The sequence below is a fragment of the Loxodonta africana genome, chromosome 22 (assembly GCF_030014295.1).
Source record: "Loxodonta africana isolate mLoxAfr1 chromosome 22, mLoxAfr1.hap2, whole genome shotgun sequence".
Lineage (NCBI taxonomy): Eukaryota > Metazoa > Chordata > Mammalia > Proboscidea > Elephantidae > Loxodonta > Loxodonta africana.
Window position 1 is genome coordinate 28,614,298 of NC_087363.1, and position 23,522 is coordinate 28,637,819.

Here is a 23,522-nt window from a genome sequence, read left to right on the forward strand (position 1 = left end):
GCTTTAAATGATAATGTGCACGTGTGGATTTGTGTTTGGACACAGCTGATGAAGCACTTAGATATTTTTATGATAACCTTAAGGGTGGAAGATTAAACATATTTAGTGTTGGATGTGTCAGGGCATAATCTTTTGTTCTCGTTGTAAAGAGTATTTAGTTACATGCAAGAGCTACTCAGCCACTGAACACCTACCCTTGCCCCCCGACTTTCCCTGGGTCCTGTTACATCTTCTAATAACTGAAGTCCTGTCATTAGAACATCATATTTGGTACAGTAGAGGGTCAGCGAAAATTAGGGAAACCCTCAAGGAGATGGACTGACACTTGAGCCACAATGGTGGACTCAAACATACCGATAATCATGACGATGACAGAGGACCAGGCAAAGTTTTGTTCTGCAATACGCAAGGTTGTCATGAGTTGGACCTGACTCGACAGCAACTAACAACAACATCATCACTAGCTGAGCACATGTTACACCTCATTGTATCAGTCTACCAGGTTGGACACTTTATGCATGGTATCTAATTTGAATTGAGGTGAGACAGCACTGTTACTACCCATTTCCCACTTAGGGAAACAGAAGCTTGGAAATGACAATTAGCTTACCCAAAGTTGCAGCTAGAGAGTGGCTGAAGAGTCGTGCTTTAGCCCAGAGCTGCTGTCTCTCCAGGCCACTAGGCTACACAACACGTCTTTGGTGTGGTACCATTTCTTCTGCTGGACATCTGAGTCAAGGACGGACCTTCTGAATTACCAGCTCCCTTCAGCATTTACTTGCTCCAAGTTATAAAAAAACTAAAAAAGTTTTTTTTTTCCAAGTTATAGCTATGCCAAATGCAGTATTTCCTTTTTCATTTTATTTTTAATGAATCTTGTACTTATTTTTTTCCCACATGGCAAAAAACAAATCAAAACAAAACAAAAACAAGACTTCTCTGCAAAACTTAGGAACTTCCAGCATCTAACCTAACAGGCTCCAGTGATTAGAAAAACCCTGTATCCCAAAGTCCACTCTACAGATCTTAATCCAGCTTTTATTTGCTGATTTCTCGAATGGGCTCAGTTTGCGATACTTTGTGCTAAGTAAAACATGATAGAATCAAGCAATTTGCAAAACTAGCAGTGCTGACCCTCTGGCCTCCAAGGCTCAGGCGAAGTCCACTGAGGCACACCTAGTGTGTTGCCTTGGCGAGATTTCATGCTGATCGGACAGTCCATCCATCTCATGTCTTGAGAGCGCCATGCTTACCCAGCAGAATGTAAACATCTCTGAACTTTGCTTACCGCGTAAAAGGCAGCATGAGCTTCCCACTGCATTTCCTCCTGCAGGATCAGTCACACATCCCAGGCCCCTGCACGTAATTAGTCTTGGAAAGGGGGAGCTCCTTGGAGGGATTGCAGATCTGACTGCAGCCCTCTGGGGGGAGGGGGGTGGAGAATCAAGGCTGGGAGCAGAATAATAAGCACCGACGTTTCCAGAAGGCTGCGCCATGTGCCACAGGAAGCTTTTTTTAGTGGTTGATTCACTGTCAGAAAATCTGATTTTGCTGTGAATGCTACTTAGCATCAGGGAGCAAGTTTCTGATTTCTTCTTTTCTGCTGTGTGGATGGGGTGCCTTAGTTGTGTGTTTTGTTTTTGGTGTTTCTGCTGTTTTTTAGCCAAACCAAAGGTGGCTCAATCCTAAATCCCTTTCGTGGTTCCAGGGATGTGCTCAGCCCTCATGTCCTGCTAGAAGACTGGAATGTTTGGGTTTCCCTACTCCTAGGATTTAACGGGGGCAATTTCACAGAACTGAAAGAGACCTGCTTTTGACTCCACTTTCAGAGGCTCAGCTTTCTCTAATTCTTCGTTGAATTTAAAAATGCTTGAAGGTGGCTGCGTTCTCCTTTTTTTCCCCCTTCATTGTGGCTTATTGCGGGGGAGGGGAGAGTACAGGGAAGTGAAAATCCCACCTCCATTCATCAGAGACTGAAAGTCATGTGGCGCTTCCAAAAGGGCTGTCGGCTTCTTGACATTCCTGTTATTATTTTAGGAACCAAACAAAATGCAGGAAACCTCGCTTTAAGGAAACTCAATGTGCAGAAGCCTATATTTTCACAAAATCCATCTAAGGGATGACTTCTGAGAGGGATTTACACGAGGAGGTAAGGCTTCCTTGCTGCCTTGAATCTCACACGTGAGACACGTTCCATCTCGGAGAATGCCTGTGGCGTAAAGAGAGGCACATCTGCGTTTATGCCTGAGAGGGGATTTCTGCTGAAAACACGTCCTCCCCCCCAAGCCTCTGAAGACATATTAACGATGGGGATTAAGACATATTGACAATAGAAGGATTATTTCCTAACCTGGGGTATGACAAAAGCCCATTAATAAATGAACAAAACAGCCTGTCTTATTTTCTCTCAAGCACAAAGCCCTGATGGGGCTGGGATGCCCATGGGTTACTGACCTTGACTTCCTGCTGCACACCCAGGGCCTTTTGGGGGATTCTCTGGGGCAGCCTGAGACTCCCTGGCCAGACCAGATGCAGAGGGGAGGGAGAGGCGCAGACCTGGTGAGCTCTGTTCCTCCTGGCACGAGGCCTCTCTTGCCTTGGCTCTTGGCATTTCCTCTGTCAGAGGTCAAACTGCTTTCTTGTCAGACAAAACGTACGTTTAGGGGACTTGACCATGCAGTTTTTCTCATAGAAGGGGGTAAGGTGTTGTTTGAAAAACGTGACCAGCACTGAGACCTCAGAGGCCTGGCTTAGCATTCCTGGTATCAGCATCAACGTAATTTTTCTTTTTAAAAGCCCTGCTCCCTCCCATAATTACTGGTCTCGAAGCCCTGTGGAATTTCCAGGGCAAGCCTCTTAAGGCCTCTGTCTGGTCTCTGCAAATGGTTTGCATTCTCCTCTCTCTAGCATTTCTCCCAGGAAATGCTCTTTTTTAAAAAATGCAGCAACGAATGTCATCTTGGGGGAAGAAAACCCTTTAATGGAACATGGTTTAACAGAGTAGCAAAGGGAGGCTCTGCTTCTGACTAGAATGAGTGTCTCTAGAACAACACAAAGCAGCCAGGAGACATAACAACGCACAGGCTCTGAGAATGAATGAGTCACCTCTTCACACCCCGCCGCCCGCTCTGGGGAGACACCGGTGCACACACTCAGCCATGTGTTCCTGTGCCCACAACCACTAGCTTCAGTCTCCTTTTCATGGTTTCTTAGGGGAGTGCCTGGCCATTACTTAGAGAAAACACTACCAGAGTCAAGAGCTAAATCACGAGTCCAAATCTTTCTGTGTTTATCAGCCAGCTTCTTGGGGGCTGGGAGCAGTCGCATCCTGAGGGTCCTTTCCCCCAAACTCCAGACCTGGGCACATACACTGACATGCCTCTTCTAGAATGTTATCATTGTAGCAGCTCAAGGATCCACCATTGATAGCCGCTAAAGGAGACCCAGGTTAGCGGGGGCTGGTGGTTTCCTGTGGACACCAGGCCCTGTGTGCCACACAGTGAAAGTGCTGCAGAGTTCTGGGAGGTACAGTGGGGGTGGGGAGCAGCATTCCTGCAAACGGAGGTGCGCCCATGCCTGGAATGGCGGGTTACCAGGAGGCGTGAATGGAAGGAACAGAAAGGTGGGCAGATCAAGGCGGGGGGTAGCACTCAGTGGTCGATATGGTTTCCTTGGTGACACCTTGTATTTAAAACACTCTGTAATTGAGAGCCCCTGAGGGAGCAGGAAAGCAGTGGGATAGACCCCAAATTCTCATAAAAAGACCAGACTTAACGGTCAGACTGGGACTAGAAGGACCTTGGAGGTCATGGTCCCCAGACTTTCTGTCAGCCCAAGACAGGAACCATTCCTGGGGCCAACTCTTCAGACAGGGATTGGTCTGGAATATGGGATGGAAAATGATACTTGTGAAGAACGGGCATCTTGGATCAAGTAGACGCATGAGACTGTGTTGGCATTTCCCGTCTGGAGGGGAGATGAGAGGGCAGAGGGGACCAGAAGGTGCCCGAATGGACACGAGGAGAGAGATTGGCGAGAAGGAGTGTGCTGTCTCATTAGGGGGAAAGCAACTAGGAGTGTACAGCAAGCCGTGTATAAATTTCTGTATGAGAGACTGACTTGATTTGTAAACTTTCACTTAAAGCACAATAAAAATTAATTAAAAAAAAACAAAACTCTGTCACTATCTATTGATGTAATGGAATGAGAGATGCTTAGGACAAATATCCCTGAGCTTTTGCTCAAAGTAATACACTTTTGTAATCCTAGGTATTTTAATGTAAACATTTAAAAACAGTATTCTGAGGAAGGGTCCACAATATAGAAAAGATTACAGACCTTTTCCCCATGAGAATGTGGACACCTTGGAGAGAGGCAGGGATCAGCGTGGATATAAACACCCAAGAAGGATGCTCCATCTAACTTGCAGCCTTCCACAGATTTATTATGCTGCCCACAGGTCCACCTCACTCTGTGCCTCAGTTTCCTTATCGCTAAAATGGGCGTAACAGCACCCTTGAGTGTCAAAATCAGACAACTTGGGCCTTGCCCAAGGTCACAAAATGCTGGGACTGGGTTTGGTTTGGTTTGCTCACAGCTAACAGTTGACCAGCCAACTTACAGCCCTATGACATAGGAAAGAAAAATACCTTCTGACCTTTCAGTTCTGCTGAGCCTCTTCAAGGGCACAAAACAGGAAGTGCAGCCTCAGTCTTCATCCTGCAAGACATTTCCAGAGATTGGTCACCCTCGTTGTCATATCGACTTCGGTGGAAGTCCTTCAGACTCAGTAATAGCAACCTAGGTCCCAGCTGAATTTTATGGGAGACATCCTGGCCCAAAGAAGGCCCACCTTATCATGGACCTGTTCTCTCAACTCTGGGCTGGATGGAAAACTATAGGTGTGGGTGGGTGGTCACAGGGAGGGTGGGATGGGAGGTGGTGAATACTGCCAGCCTGGGCACCCACGGCTGGATTCTTCCCTGCATTTGCATATTCTTTGACAAAGTGACAGACCACAGCTAACATTATCACAGCACCTGTAAATGCCCCTTAGCTCTTGACGCAATGCTTCTAGTGACATGCTTTTATGGCTCTTTTAGGCATAGGTGGTGAGAGAAGATGAAGAGTTTCCTGTTTTACGGCTGGGGTGCTCTCAGATGGTTTGTGTTCATGACACCATCTATTTCTTCCCCACCCCCATCCCACAGCCCTAGGAAGAAAACAATGGGCAGGGTGTGTGGGGGTGGGAGGGATGATTCAATACTCTTTAGACAAAGGACAGAGCCCACAACCTAGCTGATGTTACCCCTTTGTCCCCTCACCCCCAGAAGCTCAGGCAACAAGCTGTAGACCAGGGAAGGAGGTGGGGCCAGGAGAAGAGAAGACTTTCAAGGGTAGCCATAGGGAAGAGTAGAATGAGAAAACCCTCTGCAAAGCTTGATTTCTCAGCTTAGGATATACCTGACCTTAACTCCCCTTGTCCTCAGGAGGCAATAAAATGGGATTTGAGGAGATGGGGAATGGGTCATGGTTTTGCCTCCATTTTGCAGAGGGGAGAAACTGAGGCCATGGAGCTTAAAGAAAACATGGCTGGGGACAGCTTATTAACCATTATGAAAACCACAGGTTGGCAGGGACCGTACATATCCTGTTAAAGTCTTTAACTTTCCTTTGAAGCAAACATTGTTTCATAGCTAATGCCTTTTATTTTCTTTATTCCTGTCATGAGTTCAGATTGGCACAGTGAGGAGATAATGAAGAATGAGACAGCTTCCTCACAGAGTTGAGTTCAGGTCAGCAGGCAAGGATGTTCAGATGAACGCCTACACCCATGAGGACTTGGAGAGAAGGTGCATCACAGCAACACCCAGAGCCCTGGCAGACATTCCCAAATGCTGTTGTCTTTCTCAGTTGGAATCTGGGTCGCCTGTTTAATGGACCCTGGGCAGCTTATGGAAGTATGTGAGGTTATGACTTTGCTTCTTCAAGGAGAGGCCCTGGAGTCAGAAGGCGAGGCTTATCATCAGTTACCCCGGTGGGATCCTAGCACCACAGAAATAAGCCCAAATACAGAAGTGGGGCGTTCCTCCAGCTCTCAGTCTTGGGGAGCCCTGGAGAAGCAGGGTCCATTTGGAAACTTCATTCTAAACAATGCCTCTGGGAGCAGTGCCCATCACATCAAAGGATAACATGTTCATGGAACACAGTATGTTTTCAGAAGTAGTTTTCTCTAATATTAAAAGTCAGAGAAAAAAAAAAAAAAAAAAGGATCAAAGTGGAGGCATCCAGTTGATTCATAGCCAAGACTGGCTACACAGTGTTTAGGCACTTACAGTACAAGCAAAGAAAAATAATGGAGAAAGGATATATTATACAATGAACATTGGCAGGAAAGCTGGAAGGCAATACTGATAAAAAGATTCTGAAGGCCATTAAAGTAACTTCTCCTTGGTGGTTAAATGCTTGCACCTGGCCACGCTGTGATCCCATCATTCCTTCTGAAATCAGAGTCCACCTCCATGGCGGCATCTTTGTCCAGCCTACAGAGTTTAATTAACACAACTGCCACCTATTCCACCTCATTAACATCATAGAGGTAGAATTTACAACACATAAGAAAATCACACCAGATGAGAAAACGGTGAACAATCACACAATACTGGGAATCGTGACTTAGCCAAGTTGACAGATATTTTTGGGGGACGCAATTCAATCCATGACAGTCACCAACCAAGCAAACTCTTAAAGCCACTTCTAGCTACTCAGGCTAATGCATTAAATTCAGAATCTCTCTGTTCCATCCTCTTTAAGGTAATAGCCTGAATCCATTCCTACACACATTCCTCAGGATTTTGCTTATCTAACAAAACATTGCAATCCTTTTGGAGTATGAGTCATCTTCTCTCGGATCAGACCTTGCCCTTGCCTACCTGGAGCTGGCTGAGATGTGACTCTGGCTGAGATGGGTCTCAGTGTAAGAAGAGCTGGTGGGAGAGGGTCTAAGATGGATAGGCATCTACTTTGAGGGTGGTTGGCCCAGGAGAGTTCTTAAGGGAGGCTCAAAGAGACTTGGGCGTTCAATATTTTCAGATTTTTTCTAGTCCTCCTAGATGTCTCCATTCCAGTTCTCAGGATCCCACCTTTTCATTGTCTTAACCCGTTGCCGCCAAGTTGATTCCAGCTCATAGCGACCCTACAGGATAGAGGAGAACTGCCCCATAGGGTTTCCAAGGAGTGGCTGGTGGATTTGAACTGCTGACCTTTTGGTTAACAGCCATAGCACTTACCATTGTGCCAGCTACCACAAAAGAGACTTGGAGAGTCTGCAGATTCAACCTATGCACTGTCCTGCAACCTACACAATGAATTTTTGGTTTGATTTCCAGTTAGTCCAGCCCTATGGCTACAAGAAATGAGGTAAGAGGTGCTCCTTGATTCTCCGACTGTGACTTAAGCTTGGAGGTTAGACTCAGTTCATCTTCCTGTCTATAATTCTTCTAGTGAGTCCAAGTACCACTCTACCACACACTCTTTCTGAGCATACTACTAACATATGCAGTAGCCACCTGGTCTTGCATGACCAGCCACAGGTGATAATTTCAGTAACCACGATGCCACTGCATAGCCTGGATTACTAGTGTCACTAGTTTCCTATTGGCAAGGAGCTCAGCACTGTGTTCAATGCCAAGGATAACCAACCTAATCCCAGAATATCACCTTTGGGGGTTTGTTTACCGGGGCAACTTGTACCAAGAACAAGTATTAGGTATTTTAACAGAAAGAATTTAACATAAGGAATTAAATTGGGTGGGCTGACAAAGTAAAAAGGCTATATCGAGATAGCCCAGAATAAGTGAGTAACTGCAGGAAGCAGCTTCCACTTCTAGGGCTAGGGGAACAAAGGGAAGAGACTGGGTTTCCAGAAGCTGGAAGCTCAGGGGAGGGACCTTGAATAGCTGGGGCTTAGACATCTGGGGAGAGAGTACCACCTGGCTGGTGATGGTAGCTCTTTCAGGCCACGATAAGGCTGGTATTAGAAGCACCTAAAGGAAGGTGGAGGCTGGAACCTACTGCTGCTGCTGGGGCAAAGTGTGGTTGCTGGATTCATCATGACAACAGAAATAAGACCCCTCTCTCCTCCAGTCTTCCCCTAGCACCGCTTACTCTACTGGCAGAACCTAGCGACAAGCCAGCTACTAAACAATAAATTTGGTTTGCTGCTGGGGTGTGGTCATGTGTTAGGTCCCACCATCAAGGGCCTGTGCAAGACTTTGATTCAGAATTGAGTTATGGGGCTTCTACTGGGCTGGCATGGTTCTGGAAATGGTGACTGCAGCGGTGGCTTCCTGATCATGGTGGACGCACCTCCACGGGAGGGCCAACTGCTCCTGGAGGCTCAGTCTATGGTCTGTTTACTCCTTCAACCCCCTAAAGTGCATCCTCTGCTCTTCAATTAAGAATGCAGATCAATACAGTAATCATCCCCATTTCAAGGACAGGGACCTTCTGATCCTAAAAGGCCGATTGCCTAAGACTTTACTGTGAGTTAGTGGGGAGCCAGGCTTTCAACCTGAATGTGTCTGCTCCAGAGGCTGTGTGCTCTTCACTATGACCCCACTCTGCCTAGAGAGTCAGCAAAGGACTAAAACATATAAAAACATAAAGGTTTACAAATATGTTAAAATCACCATCAAGGCTTCATGTGCAACTGGGTAAAAGACACAGATTATTCATGACAGGAAGGCAATAAGAATTACAGAAAAGGGGGGGGGGGAATTTCAACCTTACTAAGTAAGCTAAGTAAACAAAAACAGTAGTGGGTATCATTTTGTTCCTATCTGACTAGGAAAAAAAAAAAACAAACTAAGGTTGATACAATTTTAAGGGAAACAGTACCTTCAGTCATGGTGGAAACAGTGAACTGGGGTAATCCAATTGAAGGAATCGTGTTGCTACATCATGTAGAAACATAAAAATGGTCACACACCCTTTGACCCAATAATCAAACCCTTAGGAGTTTATCCCAAGGAACTCAATGAGTTAATAGCCTCCTTTTTGGGGTGCTGGTGGAAAGAGTGTTACCAACTACAAATGCCAAATGAAACTTGCTAGCAGTCATTTCTGTGTTGTCTTCTGATTCTGAAAAAGTTAAAAGGTGAAACAAAGAATTCTTGCCTCTTAGGTTTGAGGAAATGCAAGCTATGTATTTGTACATGTAAAAATCTATTGAATCAATTTGTCTCCTTGAGACTCAGTCTGAAGTCTTACCCAAGCATTTTCCCCATGTGCCAAAAGATCAGAGCAATTCCAAAGTTCTATTCCACTGTGCACATCACCGTGGTCTCCATCCCAGATTTCCCCCATAAATGAACATCTATCTGGTCCGCTGAAAACCCTATGCATCGCAGCAGAATACTGTCTGATATAATGCTGGAAGATGAGCCTCTAGGTTGGAAGACACTACACAATGGCTGCAACAATGGGCTCAAACATGCCAATGATCGTGAAGTTGACACAGGACTGGACAACCTTTCTTTATGTTCATAGGGTCACAAGACTGAATGGCAACTAACATCATCATCTTGTACACAGGCTAAGCAGAGATGACTCTTGCCTTATGCCCCATCCACAACAAGACTCCCCCTGGGCCCCAAATCTTTCTGCTACTCTGGTGACCATGGGTGTTTCTACCTGTGGAGACAGACTTTCAGAAACCCAAATTTGCCTACAGAGATGCTCAGCTCTATTTTTGTGCTTCGCCAGAGATTTATCTTACTTTAACTTTGAAATTGAAGAATCATCTGACCATGAGAGGATCTCAGAGGAATGAGATGGAGGAAACACCTGCGATTCTTTGACCTGATGGTGTTGCTTTTTTAAATTGCCTCTCAAGCAATATTCGCCTCCCCGATCCCTTAAACTCCCATGTTTATTGTCTGTCCAAAGGCCAGAAGACCTTGAGTTGTTATCAGACGTAAAGCCAGACTGTGGAAAAACAGGTAACTGAGTTCAGATCTGCTGCGAAGGGAGAGAGATGCCTGGTTGAGCTGATGGCTGTGATATAATTCTTGTTCACCAATCCTGGCTGCACGTGTGCTAGGTGGTCTACCCACCTCCCTTCCATGTCACATGTTGACATATGAGTTAGGTACCTTTGCCCCTATTTTATAGGAATCAGAGTCTTGGCCTCACATCCATGCTCTGCCCACACCCACATATGCTCGCAATGCCAGTGATGATGAGACCCAGGATGTTGGTTTTGCATTCTCCAGACAATGAAAAAAGATGTCACTTTGACGACTAAGGTGCCCCTGACCCAACCTATCTTTTCAATCACCTCATATGCCTGCCAATGCTGGACAACAAAAAAGCAAGATCGAAGGAGAGCCAATGTATTTCAATTGTGGTGTTGGCGAAAAATACTGAATATACCATGGACTTCCAGAAGACCACACAAATCCTTTTTGGAGGAAGTATAGCCAGAATGCTCCTTAGAAGCAAGGATGGTGAGACTTCATCTCATTTACTTTGGACATGTCATCAGGAAAGTCCGATTGCTAGACTATCATGTTTGGAAAAGTAGAGGGTCAGTGAAAATGTGGGGAAACCCTTCATGAGATGGATTGATACAATGGCTGCAATGATTGTGAGGATGGCGCAAGACTAGGCAATGTTTCCTTCTGCTATACGTAAGGGTGCCATGAGTCAGAGCCAACTGGACAGCAACTAACAAGAAGAAATGAGACAACAAAGTGAGCCTCAGGGTCATGCAGGGTGTGGAGTGGGGAGGGGAGGCGAGCTACAGGCTTAGTCCCAGGGGGTTATGGCTTGTGTTCTGGCTGCAGTCCTCAGGCCCCCAAGCCTTGTCAGGAAGCAAGCCCCACAGTCCTCGGCACCCTTCCTTGTCTCATGGGTCCCACTCTCTACTGCGTTTCTAAATTCCCTGCATGGAGAAGGCAGCCCAACTCAAACCATTCCACTCTACTCCTGCTTTGGAAGCACCTGCTTAAACCTTACTTTAGAAAAGCCTGGAATTAGCAGCAAAATGAGCCTTTCAGATGATCTGGGAATATAAACGATCTTGCCGTTTCTGAAATGTACTTGAAAAAGTGCATGACTCCTGAATGCGAGTCAGTCTTTTGCTGAGTGGAGGCAGCTCTTGGAAATCGTGTTTTACACCTTGGAGCCTAATTATTGACCCAGAATGTGCGAGGTTAAGCGTTTTAAAACACGAATTCAGCAGCAGTATACAAGTAAAATGAGGACTATTTCTCTCCCCAGCCATTTATTAACAAGTCAGCTCCATCCTGAGTTAGAGTTGGAAAATTACAGAAAGACAAAGGTTCAGTGAGAGAGATGGGGCTTTGGGTCATTCCTAGCTGCATGGGCTGTTGAGCAAGCCCTCTTATCCTCAGTCTCTCCACGAGTAAAAGGCGGATGGTAAGTCCCTCTGGGAGTCCCTGGGTGGTACAAATGGCTAACATGCTCAGCTGCTGATCAAAGGGAAGGAGCTTGGAATTCGAATCCACCCAGAGGTTCCACAGAAGAAAGGCCTGGTGATCTTGTTCTGAAAAATCAGCCATTGAAAACCTTATGGAGCACAGTTCTCCTCTGACAGACACGGGGTCGCAACGAGTCAGAATCAGCTCCACGGCAACAGTTTTTTTTGGGGGGTGGTGGGGGGACTCCCACTGAGGGTTGTTGTGAAGCTCAAACAAGATGAAGTGGGAGGAGGAACCAGCATAGAGTACAAATGTTAACTAACACTGAGAACAGTTTATCCCAACAACACTTTTATTCCCCTTGACTTTGGGAGACTACCAGTCTGATCACAGGAAGATAGTTTTTGCACAGGTTCCAAGAATCCCTGCAAGAGTTACTTTCGGATTCAACACCTCCAAAAATTGGGCTAGAGTCTATAAATTTTGTTAACAGTGATTCAACAAACAAGCAAAGGAATGAACACATGGAAAACGTGTAAGCACCAATGTCAAGCTAAGAGGCTGGTCCTACTACTGTGAAGGGAAGACCAATGTAATCTCCTGGACTTTGAACACTGCGACGGGGTTTACAGTGATTACTGGACAGAGTGTGAACAGTTACCTGTTGTTGTTTAGGTGTGGTGGAATCAGTTTCGACGCATAGCAACCCTACGTACAACAGAACAAAACGCTGCCTGGTCCTGTGCCATCCTCACAATCGTTGCTATGTTTCAGCCCATTGTTGCAGCCACTGTGTCGGTCCATCTCATTGAGGGTCTTCCTCTTTTTCCCTGACCCTCTACTTTACCAAGCATGATGTCCTTCTCCAGGGACTGATCCCTCCTGATAACATGTCCAAAGCAAGTGAGACAAAGTCTCATCATCCTCGCTTCCTGGCTGTACCTGCACAACCATAAAATCAGCCAGCAATTTCAGTTAAAGCTCCTGTGCCATACAGTAAGAGAATATGCAAAAAGCAAACCCTCTTAATCCAGCTGAGGAACAGGACAAGGACGTAAGCACATGGCACATCAACAGTCATGAACAAGGTGAGGACTTAAACCCTTGGGTGACAGAATTCTGCAGGTGCTTCTGTATTTATCCTACTCATCAAAATTGCCCCACTCTGGAGTTCAGAATGCAGAAACTGCAAAAACAGTGGTGTGCAGGGCGATGAGGTAACACAGCTCTGCCTGTGGGTTTGCAGTGTCTGGTTTCTGTCAGCATGGAACCCAGTGGGAAGGGGACAGACTCAAAAGCCCAACTGTTGAGAGATCTGCTGCAAAATCCCAGAGCCGAGGTTTAGACCCCAGCAAGGCAGCTGCCCTTTCCTTCCGCTGAAAGAGTCCCAAGTTCAAAGAAATCCTCCACTGATTGGACTCAGCTTTTGAAAATCACATTTTATGCTTTGAGCCTAATTAACAACCGAAACCAAACCTGTTGCCGTGGAGTTGACTCTAACTCATGGCGACCTCCTGGGTTAGAGAGTAGAACTGGACTCCATAGGGTTGTCCTGGCTGTCATCTTTTATGCAGCAGATTGCCAGGCCTTTCTGTGGTGGCACTGCTGGGTGGATTTGAATCACCAACGTTTTGGTTGGTAGATGAGTGCAAACTGTTTGCGCCACTCAGGGACGTTCTAATTAAGAACAGAGAGTCACTTAGTCTTGGCACCTTGATTTTGTTTATGGTTCACTTTCAGTTTGGATTATCATGAACCAAATCAGTCACAAAGGAATGATGGAACAATCTTCCCCACCCTCTCCTCCCCACACACACAGCCTCCCACACCACTGTCTCTTAGTCCTTGCTGCTTAAGACGGAATCTCTAAGAGTGCAGGTGCCATTTAACAGACATTCATCAAAACACTATTGTTCTCAGGCACGAGCGGCCAGCCGAGAGGTGGAAATTACTTGGCATTTCATTTTAATTTGTATTGAAGACTTGCCTGACAAAACACATTAAGTGGAAAAATCACTGGCTTGGGAATAAAGCTATGTTTATGGCTTACCCCGTATTTTTCTTTCCTAAAGGAAAGGAAATGACACTTCCCCTAACCTTCCCAACCTTCTTCAGCTCACCATCTGTAGCCCCACCCTCATCATCCACAGAACCTGAACATTTAATTTTCCTTGGTGAGTGAAGCTTTTGTCAGCAGGGTCTACGATATTATAACAAACATCTCGTGCTTCTGCTCCAGTGTCTGAGATTTAAAAAACACAACAAAAAACCAACCCAACAAACTGCCTTTATGATGGTGTTATGGGAGGAATCTCCCTCAGGAGACATGTGCCATGGCCGGCTAACTGCAGCCCACAGGAGCTGCCCGCTTCTTTGGAGAAACACTGTCACCAGAAACGCTGTCACCAATGGCTTCTGACAAAGAATGGATGCCATGCTAACGGTTGCGCATAATTACCAAGGGGCCCGTGATTCTCCCTGCTGGATCCTGAGAGCCCTCAGTGCCACCCTGTGCTTGCTAAGGCAGTTCATCTTCTTTGGATTCCTCAACATTTCCACTTTTATCTTTCAGGTTACTTTCTCATGGTACCAAAAAATAAATACAGAAATAAATAATTCAAGGCTCTCAGAGATGGAAGATTATTTTTGCTTTTTTGAGGATTAGGAGGCTGCTCTTGGGGGTTCCTGGGGGGGGAGGTGCAAGAGGTTGACGTGCTCGGCTGTTAACTGAAAGGTTGGAGGTTCGAATTCGCCCAGAGGTACCTAGGAAGAAAGGCGTGGTGATCTACTTCTGAAAAATTAGCCATTAAAACACCCTACGGAGTACGTTCTACTCTGACACACATGGAGTCAGGGTTGACTCAGTAGCAACTGGTTTGGTTTTGGCTTTCTTGGGATAAAGCATCCTGTCAGTGGCCCACACACTGTCCACCGAGCTTGCCAAGTTTAGGAACGGGGATCTAGGAGGAGGAGAAACAGTGATAGACCTATGGGATGCGGGGTGGGGTCAAGGGAGAACTACTGAAGGGCAGCAGGACACCCCAAGTGCACTCAGGTTTGGTCAGAGCTACGATTTCTGGGCTCAGAGACTGCGTGTGAAGTCTGATGTCGCCGTCCTAGTGTGTCGGGTAGAGAAGCTGGTTTAATCTGTACCTAGGCCTGTCAAGGGTTCTGCTTCCGGGTGAGCTTTCCGGTTCCAACCTTCTAAGCACCATGAGGAAACCCTGGTGGTGTAGTGGTTAAGAGTTCAGCTGCTAACCAAAAACGTTGGCAGTTCGAATCCACCAGGCACTCCTTGGAAACCCTATAAGGGCAGTTCTACTCTGTCCTATAGGGTCCCTATGAGTCGGAATCGACTTGACAGTAACGGGTTTGATTTTGGTCTGGAAGCACCACAAGCCTCTGAAGGCAGTAAGTTGGACCCTCTGGCCCTGCCTGTTTGGCCTTGGTGAGACTTACGTGGACCACACTCTCTCGGGGGCCGGGGGGTGGTCACCTGGGCTGGAAATACAAAAGAGGTACTCACTTGGCACTTCCATTTCCGGGATCAGGAAATGAAAGCAGAAGAAAGGACAAGAAGAGCTGCCTTCATGCCCTCCTCCAAGCAAGGTGCAGGCACCTAAGTTCTCCTGCCAGCGCCCATCTAGAGAGGGCTCTTCCACCCTTCAAACTGGAATTCCTGGAGGGTGCTGGCAGCGGTTGCCCACAAAGCCCATGGTTCTTATGACAGGGTGAAGCCACAGGAATCCCGAGCTTTGTGGGAAGAGGGACCAGAGGAGCCCTCTTCAGAGCGATGGAGAAACCTCACAGTCAGTGAGGCTAACCAGCCTCAGAAAGCTCGTGGGCTCCTGGCCTGTCTGGATGCTGTGGTTCTGTCCCACCAAAGACATCAGGCCCACCTTCCCCTCAGCCCTCAGATGAGTGCCTTAGGTCAAGTTTTGGTAAAAGCATATACGTTTTTCAGAGGAGGTGTGTGTGATTTTTTTTAGGAGTCCCTGGGTGGCATGAACAGTTAAGTGCTCAGCTACTAACTGAAAGGCAGGCTGTTTGAACCCACCCAGAGGTACCTGAGAAGAAAGGCCTGGTGATCTCCTTCCAAAAGGTCAAAAACAAAAAACCAAACCCGTTGCCGCCAAGTCGGTTCCGACTCATAGCAACCCTCTAGTACAGAGTAGCACTGCCCCATAGGGTTTCCAAGGAATGCCTGGTGCGTTCAAATTGCTAGCCCTTCGGTTAGCAGCCATAGCACTTAACCACTACGCCACCAGGGTTTCCAAAAGGTCACAGCCATGAAAATCCTATGCAGCACTGTTCTACTCTGCACGCATGGGGTCGCCATGAGTTGGAATCGACTCGACAGCAATTGGTGTGATTTTTTTGGTTTGTGTGTGATTTTCTATTATACGAGATATAAAATTGCTCACAGCTAAATCCATAAGGCAATTACTCAGACAGACATCGAAGAGAAGAACCTGTTTCAGTGGGTTGGAGGCTTGTCCCCAATTAAGCCCTGAACAGAGAGCTATTCCTTTCTCTCATGCCTAATCCAGGGCTACCCTGAGGCACTCTAAGCATTCACCCCATAGTAGCCCAAGGAAGTGACCTTTGCAAAAGATGTGAAAAAAAAAATTGCCTACACTGTCTGAAGTCATAATTTCAGTCTGTTATCTTTTGATCTGTAAGATAAACAGTGTGAGAGAGACTTGCCTACCGCCTGGCTATAAGGGCTGGTGTGAATGGAATGGCAGTTACTTGCTAAGAGTCACAGAAAATCTAGTCACGTCATGTCTAGAAAGCATGTGCTACAGGACATTTATTCTAAATTTGTTGTGTGCAGTTCTGATTCTTTTCCACACGAAAATCAGGTCCAGCAAATAATAATACTCTATTAGTTTTCCCAGGAACAAACGAGAAGTCTTTTTCTTTGGGAAGTAACTTTTCAGGTTATCAGATGGATCCTGCTCAGTTCTTTGACCACAGGTTCTGCCCATAAGATGCATACAACCCTGTTTTATCCCCCAAGAAGCCCCAAATAACTTAGCTCCTGGGACTCTGCTGGCATCTCCCCACACACTTACCCTGGATCCAGCTCACGAAAAAGAGGGGCCAGGCAGGCAGCTGGGCAGAGAAGCACCAAAGCAAAACCCAGTCAGAGAGGGTGTCTAGCTGAGACAAGAAACTGGGGAAGCCAGGGTGACTACCCTGATCGTTACCCACTGCCTTTCGTGTTCGCCTATTTGGTTTCTTATGCCAGCACTATTACTACCTAGAGTTACGTTCTTCCTGGATTTACATACTAGTCTATGATAGGGCTCCCGCTGGACATAAGCTCCATGAGTGGGGGAATTGTATCTATCCTGTTCACCTCTGTATCTCTAGCAACAAAGACAGCGCCTGGAAAATAGGAGATGCTTGACGAATGAATGAATGAGAAGCAATATCTTTGGTTCATAGAACCGCCCACTCTCCTCCACCTCCAACCTTGGACCGTGCACTGTCCCTGGCTTTGCAGAGAGCAAGAGAGTGAACAAGCAGTTGCAGAGGTTCTCGTGGAAGCTGAAGGAAGGCAGGTGAAGACCTAAGCTCAGAATCACGGCAGAGGTCAGAGCTACAAATCAGAAGTATGCACTGAATATCGTGGTCAAAAAGCCCCAAGGACCTGGTCCTGGTATCACAGCCCAGAGACAATTCCTATGATTTTTCTGGTTTGCATTTTTAAGACTGGAAGTAACTTTCAGGAAGATAGGAAGGGGAGGAGGAGAAGGAATGACAAACTTTCATTAATACTTAAAGGGCAAAGTTGTGCACTAAGCAAAGAGGTTGTACAGAGAGGCTGAGAAGGAGAACTGTGTGGCGCTGTCCAGAATTAATAGCGCGCTCATGTTTGTGGCTGGGATGGAAATGGTCCAGGCCAGCAAAAAACCTGTGGCCGTGCAAGACTCAGACGTGAGCCTCCTCAGTTTAAGGACAAGAAACATTTATTAGGATATTCCTTCTTCTAAATCCAATAGCTAGATGGGCAAACATAAACTTACACACACACACACACACACACACACACACACAAACACATTTCCCAAAGAAACCTTCCCTACCTGAACCCATAACTGAAAACCTTGGGGTAAGATCTGAGCTGAAACTGAGCAGGCTAGATATTTCATTTACTACACTGAACAGATTTCTCTTCAAATCTCATTCACTAACTTCTTTGCATTGCCAGTGAAGTTTTCTTGTAATTATCCACCCTTCAATGTACTGGCCAATCTCTCTTTATTGGCAGGTGAAGTTGGTATCAGTCAATAAAAAAATTAACTTGCTAGCTTGTTATTAAGCAATCGAAGAACATATAGATAATCAAAGTGTTTTTGCTGATGTATGTGGCCTTCTCTTTTATGAGCTTTTACATCTCTGAAACACTTGCAAAAGGGAAAAAAAAAACAAAAGGTTTCAGACTCAAATGATTGCTTTCCTATTTTGGAGCGAGTCCCTGGCTACTTGGGTTAGAAAATGCCTGCTGTATGCCACATGGAGTCACACCAGTGAGCTGAGGCCTGAGACCTTGGCATGCGGTGCCTGGCCTGGCAGGGCTGCCAGCCACACCCAACCAGGAGCTGTGTCTGATCCAGCCACACTTTGGGGGTAAAGGTACTCTGAGGTTTGCTAGCCATCTTCTATTCAATGAACTCCTCAAGGACTTCGATTATCCCAAAGACTGCAATGAATGAGCTAAAATGTGTCTTCCATCCAATCATGAGGAAACATCAGAACAACCCAAAATGAGAGACACTCTCGGTTTTCTTGAAAAACATCAATGTCATGAAAGACAAGAAAGGCTGAGGAGCTGTTCCAGATTAAAGAAGATCAAAGAGGTGTGACGGCCAAAAGCAATGTGTACTCCTGGTGAAAAGACCTTATTGAGACAACTGGCAACATCTGGATATGGATTGTCTGTTAGACGCTAATATTGTATCAATGTTAAATTTTCAGTATTTCATCATTGTACTTGGTTATGTTCCCAGGAAATACATGCTGAAATATTTACAGGTAAGCTAACTCTCAAATGGTTCAGGGAAAAAAATGTATGTGTGTATATGGTGGTCCCTAGGGGGGTGGAAGGAAACCCTGGTGGCCTAGTGGTGAAGTGCTGTCTCTGTTAACCAAAAGGTCAGCAGTTCAAGTCCACCAGGCACTCCTTGGAAACCCTATGGGGCAGTTCTACTCTGTCCTATAGGGTCGCTATGAGTCGGAATCGACTCGACGGCAGTGGGTTTGGTTTTTTTTTTAGGGGGTGGAAACGATTAAATGCTTGACCACTAGCTGAAAGGTTGGCAGTTCGAACCCACCCAGAGGCACCTCGGAAGACATGCCTGTCGATGTACTTCAGAGAATTCACAGCCTTGAAAACCCTATGGAACAGTTCTACTCTGTACACGTGGGGTCGCCATGATTTGGAATTGACTCCATAGCAATTAACTACATGTATATATAAAAGATATATATATTTTTTATATATAAAAGGGTCGGCAGTTTGAATCTGCCAGGCGCTCCTTGGAAACTGTGGGGCAGTTCTATCCTGTCCTGTAGGGTCACTATGAGTCAGAATCGACTCGATGGCACTGGGTTTATATATATATATATATACATATATATGCACACGAGTGTGTATTAGGTAGCTTCTAAGATGATTACAGGAAACCCTGGTGGCGTAGTGGTTAAGTGCTACGGCTGCTAACCAAAGGGTCAGCAGTTCGAATCCACCAAGCGCTCCTTGGAAACTCTATGGGGCAGTTCTACTCTGTCCTATAGGGTCGCTATGAGTTGGAATCACCTCGATGGCACCGGGTTTGGTTTGTTGGTAAGATGATTACTAAGATGATTGCTAATGATCCCCACATCCTGGTGTTTATGACCTTGTGTAGGCTAGATCAAGTTACTTGCCTCTAACCAGCAGAATCCAGCAAACTGATAAGCTGTCACTACTGAGACTACGTTACAAAGAGATTGGCTTCCATCTTGCTTGCTGTCTTGTTCAGAGAGAAGCCAGCATTCATGCTGTGAGCTGATCTATGCAGAGGTCCATGGGGCAAAGAAGATGGACTTCAGCCTATAGCAAGCAAGTGCTTGAGGTCTGCCAGAGGTCATGTGAGTTAAGAAGTGGATCTCCCCCAGTTGAGCCTTAAGATGACGACAGCCCTGCTAACACTTTGATTGCAGTTTGTGACAGACCCTGAGCTGAGGACCCAGCTAAGTCATGCCCAGATTCCTGACCTACGGGCACCGACACCGTGGAATGACAAATGTTTGTTGTTTTAAGCCGCAAAGTAATTTGGGGGGTAATCTGTTACACAGCAGTAGGTAAATACAGTGTGAGTTTGTAGGGGGGAGAGAGAAGTATTAAAAACAATCTGAGTAAACAGTACACGAGACATCATCGTACTACTTCAACTCTTCTATAAATTTAGAATTATTTTATTTTAAATAAATTCTCTTTTTCTTTTTTACTTTCCATTTGGAAATACGTCATTCATCAATATATGCAACCCTCCCCCCTCTCCCATTCTTTTTCAAAGAGGGAGAAAAAAGTAATTTGAACTAACTGACATTAATGTCAATTTATTTATCATGCTATTTCTTAAGATGTCAATATTATATGATCCCAGGAATTATTTCACGTACCATATAATCTTTTCCCTATAATCTTAAACATTTAAAAAATTTCTGTGTCTTGTTGAAAAGCTGCTTGGGTGGAAAAACAATATTTTAATTTTATATGAAAATGGGTAAAACAGATGGTTTAAGCTTTTCTTCCAACAGTATAATGTGGCTTAAATTACACAATGCCCTTCGGCTTTTTAATTAAATCAGAAAAAAATTCCTAGAAGTTAATCGGAGGTTCTTCCCTCTCTTGCCCCCACTTGGTGAATTTGGGAACTAAGGTGGCTGGAGGTCCCTGGGAAGCCTGCCTGTCTCTCATAAGATGTTCATCCATCAAGGAGTATTTACTTTTTACAAGAAATGTCAACATTCAATGTTGCCTACTTGACATTTTAAAATACTCTGTCTTCCATTCACGTTGCAGATGATTAAAAGGATGTAAGCAAGAATATTTTGCTTGGCATGTGGCCTAAAAGTTCTAAATTTGCGTATTCTATTTTTGCTTCTTTCTCAGATTGGATTAGTTACTAGGCAACGGAAGTATTTAATTTCATTTGCTAATAGTTACATTTCAATAGAGGCAGCTAGTGTGTGTGACCAACACTGCCAATGAAAACATAGCCCTGACACTCAGCTTCTGGTGGGCAGTAGGGCTCACTACACCATTCTAATTGCAGACCAACACTGCTCACATCATTATCTTGTATTTATTTGACTTACACTTACAGGAAAAAGATGCCTCTTTTGGAATTATTTATAGAGAAAGTATTTTCATGGTTTGTTTTCCTTACTCAAAAGCTACATCTTTGTAATATCTTAAACCTTCTTTTAGATTTCTGGTTCAAGATGGTAGACCAAGCACATATGTTTTTTCCCCTCCTCAAGAAAGAAAATAAATCCTTAATAGCATTGAAAGGGTACCATCAGTACACCAGATACATTGATGAATTTCTGGAAGACAGAAAGAAGGTGGGCCAAGCTGATAGAATAATTAGAATGGAAACACAGCTTTCTAAAAGAAGCCCAGCAGTAGGTTCAGAGGAGGTAAGAGAGTCTTTCCGACGGTATGCTAGAAAAACTCCAAATTTGGACAGAAGGCAGACCATGGTAGCATTTGTCAGGGAAATTAGTCTATAGACACCTGGGCCAACCCTTCCCTTCCCTCGGCTATGCAGATGCTGTATGCAGTGTGTGCTCCTGGCCTGGTCCGTGAGAGTGGTTGTTAAAATGGCTGGGAATTGTTCTAAGATGGGGTAAGAGCTCCCTTCTGGATGCTAACTCTAGAACACTAGTCAGAGGAGAGTACAAAGTACCTCAGCAGAAAGAGTTGAGGGTAAAGGGGAGGAAAAGAGAAACACAGCCATGCCCACAAGCGAGGTAAGGGAAATTGCTCCACCCCAGGGCCAAGCTTCCCTATGAAGCCACCATGAGGGTCCCCAGCTGGCCTGGCTGCTGTTTGTCTGGGCACCCTAAAGGGAAATCTGCTGTCACACCACCCACCAACTGACATATGGCTCTTAGTCATCTCTCCCATTCAGAGGCAAGATCTGCAGTGGAAACCAAGGGACACTTAGTGAAAACTAAGGAAATGCATGACAGTTACCAACACCAACCTATGTAGCTCTGTATTTTAAAATATGAATGGACAAACAAGAATTATCAGACATTTGAGGAAATCATTTGCACAATAAAGATGAAAAGAATCAGAACTGGATTCCAAGGAAAGAGACAATGCAGAGAACAGAACTGACACACACACAATTGCAATCTTCAGGGAGATATTGCACTGGTAAAACAAGAATAGGCTCTTGTGAAAAGGGAGCAGTAGGAAGGCAAGAAAGGGTCCTTGGAAGTGAAAAACATGCAAAAATGTGCTAAAGACTTTGTCCTGTGGGGAAGATAGGTTACAGATTCCAATTAAAATTATATTTTCCTACCAATGATGAGAATTAAATAGTCTGCTCTAAACCACTAGAAGAAGAATAGGATGCAGAATTTCCAAAGCACCAAAGGAAATTAAAGAAAGAAAGAAAAGACATTTTGAGTCTAGCAGTAAAGAAAAAGAGAGCAGGGAGAGAAACAACAAGACACATGGTAAGTAGAAAACGAGTGGCAGGGATAAGTCCAAACATATCAGTATTTGTAATAAATACAAATGGTCTAAATTCTCCTGTTGAAAGATAAGATGTTCAGAGGGGAAATGGGTTTGGTATTTGTAAAAAGACTTAAAATATAATGATACAAAAGAGAATGGATGGAAACATATTTAAATGTTGTCAAAAAGCAAAAATGCAGCATTAACATCAGGCAACAATAGAATTCGGGCCCAAAACAAAGGAATATTTTATATTGACTAAAGATATAATTCAGAAGATAATTTTTTCATAACCATAGAACAACAGAGCATGGAACTATGTAAGAGGTGTTAGAAGTGCAAGGAGAAACTGATAAATTCACAATCATGGTGGGAAACTTTGGTACATCTTTCTCAGAAATTGACAGAACAAAAAAGTTAAGAATATAAATGCTTTGAACACAAAGTCATCAGGCTAGATGAACTTTATATTTAAACACAGCTTCCAACTAACAGAAAACAAACATATTTAAATGTTCATGGAATACTTATAAAAACTGACCAAGTATTGGGCCACATATAAATTCTCAATAAAATCCCCAAAGGAGAAATGGTATAGGCCTCTCGTAAACGCTAACCCAAGAGTTATTCATAAAAGAAAATCAAAGCTGAAATTAGGGACTGTAGAGCAATGAATGATAATGAGAGCACTCAACTCAAAACCTGCAGCATGCATCAAAGAGGGACTCAGAGTTTGGAATGCATTTGAAAAACAAGAATGATTGAAAATCCACTAAACAATCAACTTAAAAAATTAAAAAAATTAAAAAAGAACAAGATTCATAGAAAGTAGGAGGAAATCAAAGATTAAAAACAGGAACTGATGAAATAGAAAATGACAACAAAAAGTCGGTCTGATAGTTAAAACCAAAACATGTTTAAAAGACCAATAAAAGAGACCAGTCTGATAAAAAAAAAAAATCAACAAAAAAAAATCAAAACAACATTATGAATTATAAAGAGGATCTAATTATAGATACAGGTTAAATTTCAAAGTTATTAGAGAATATACATGCAAATATCAATAAATTTGAAAAAAGAAATAAAATAACTTTCTAGAAACATATAAATTAATTAAAATGACTCAAGAAGAGGCAGAAAACCTAAAAAGACCAGTAACTATAAAGAAAAAAAAAATTTCAAAGGTATTCACAGATCCTGGCTTTACTACCCACACCCTGCAAACAACCAGGTCCCAGGCCCAGATGGTTTCACTACTTACCACTTTTTTTTTTTACTTTTAGCAACCTTTAAAGTTTAAAGTATATATAATTCCTGTGCTAGACTGT

At 44.5% G+C, this 23,522-nt stretch overlaps 1 long non-coding RNA gene across 3 annotated transcripts in view; it reads right to left on the reverse strand.

Annotated features, from left to right (window-relative positions):
* LOC111750595 (uncharacterized) overlaps positions 1 to 23,522 on the reverse strand; it is a 140,901-nt gene that overhangs the window by 9,881 nt on the left and 107,498 nt on the right. For all 3 annotated transcript variants that reach the window (XR_002785702.2, XR_002785701.2, XR_010319020.1), the window contains exon 3: positions 4,658 to 4,719. This is a non-coding gene — a long non-coding RNA (uncharacterized LOC111750595). The remainder of the gene's footprint in view (positions 1 to 4,657; positions 4,720 to 23,522) is intronic.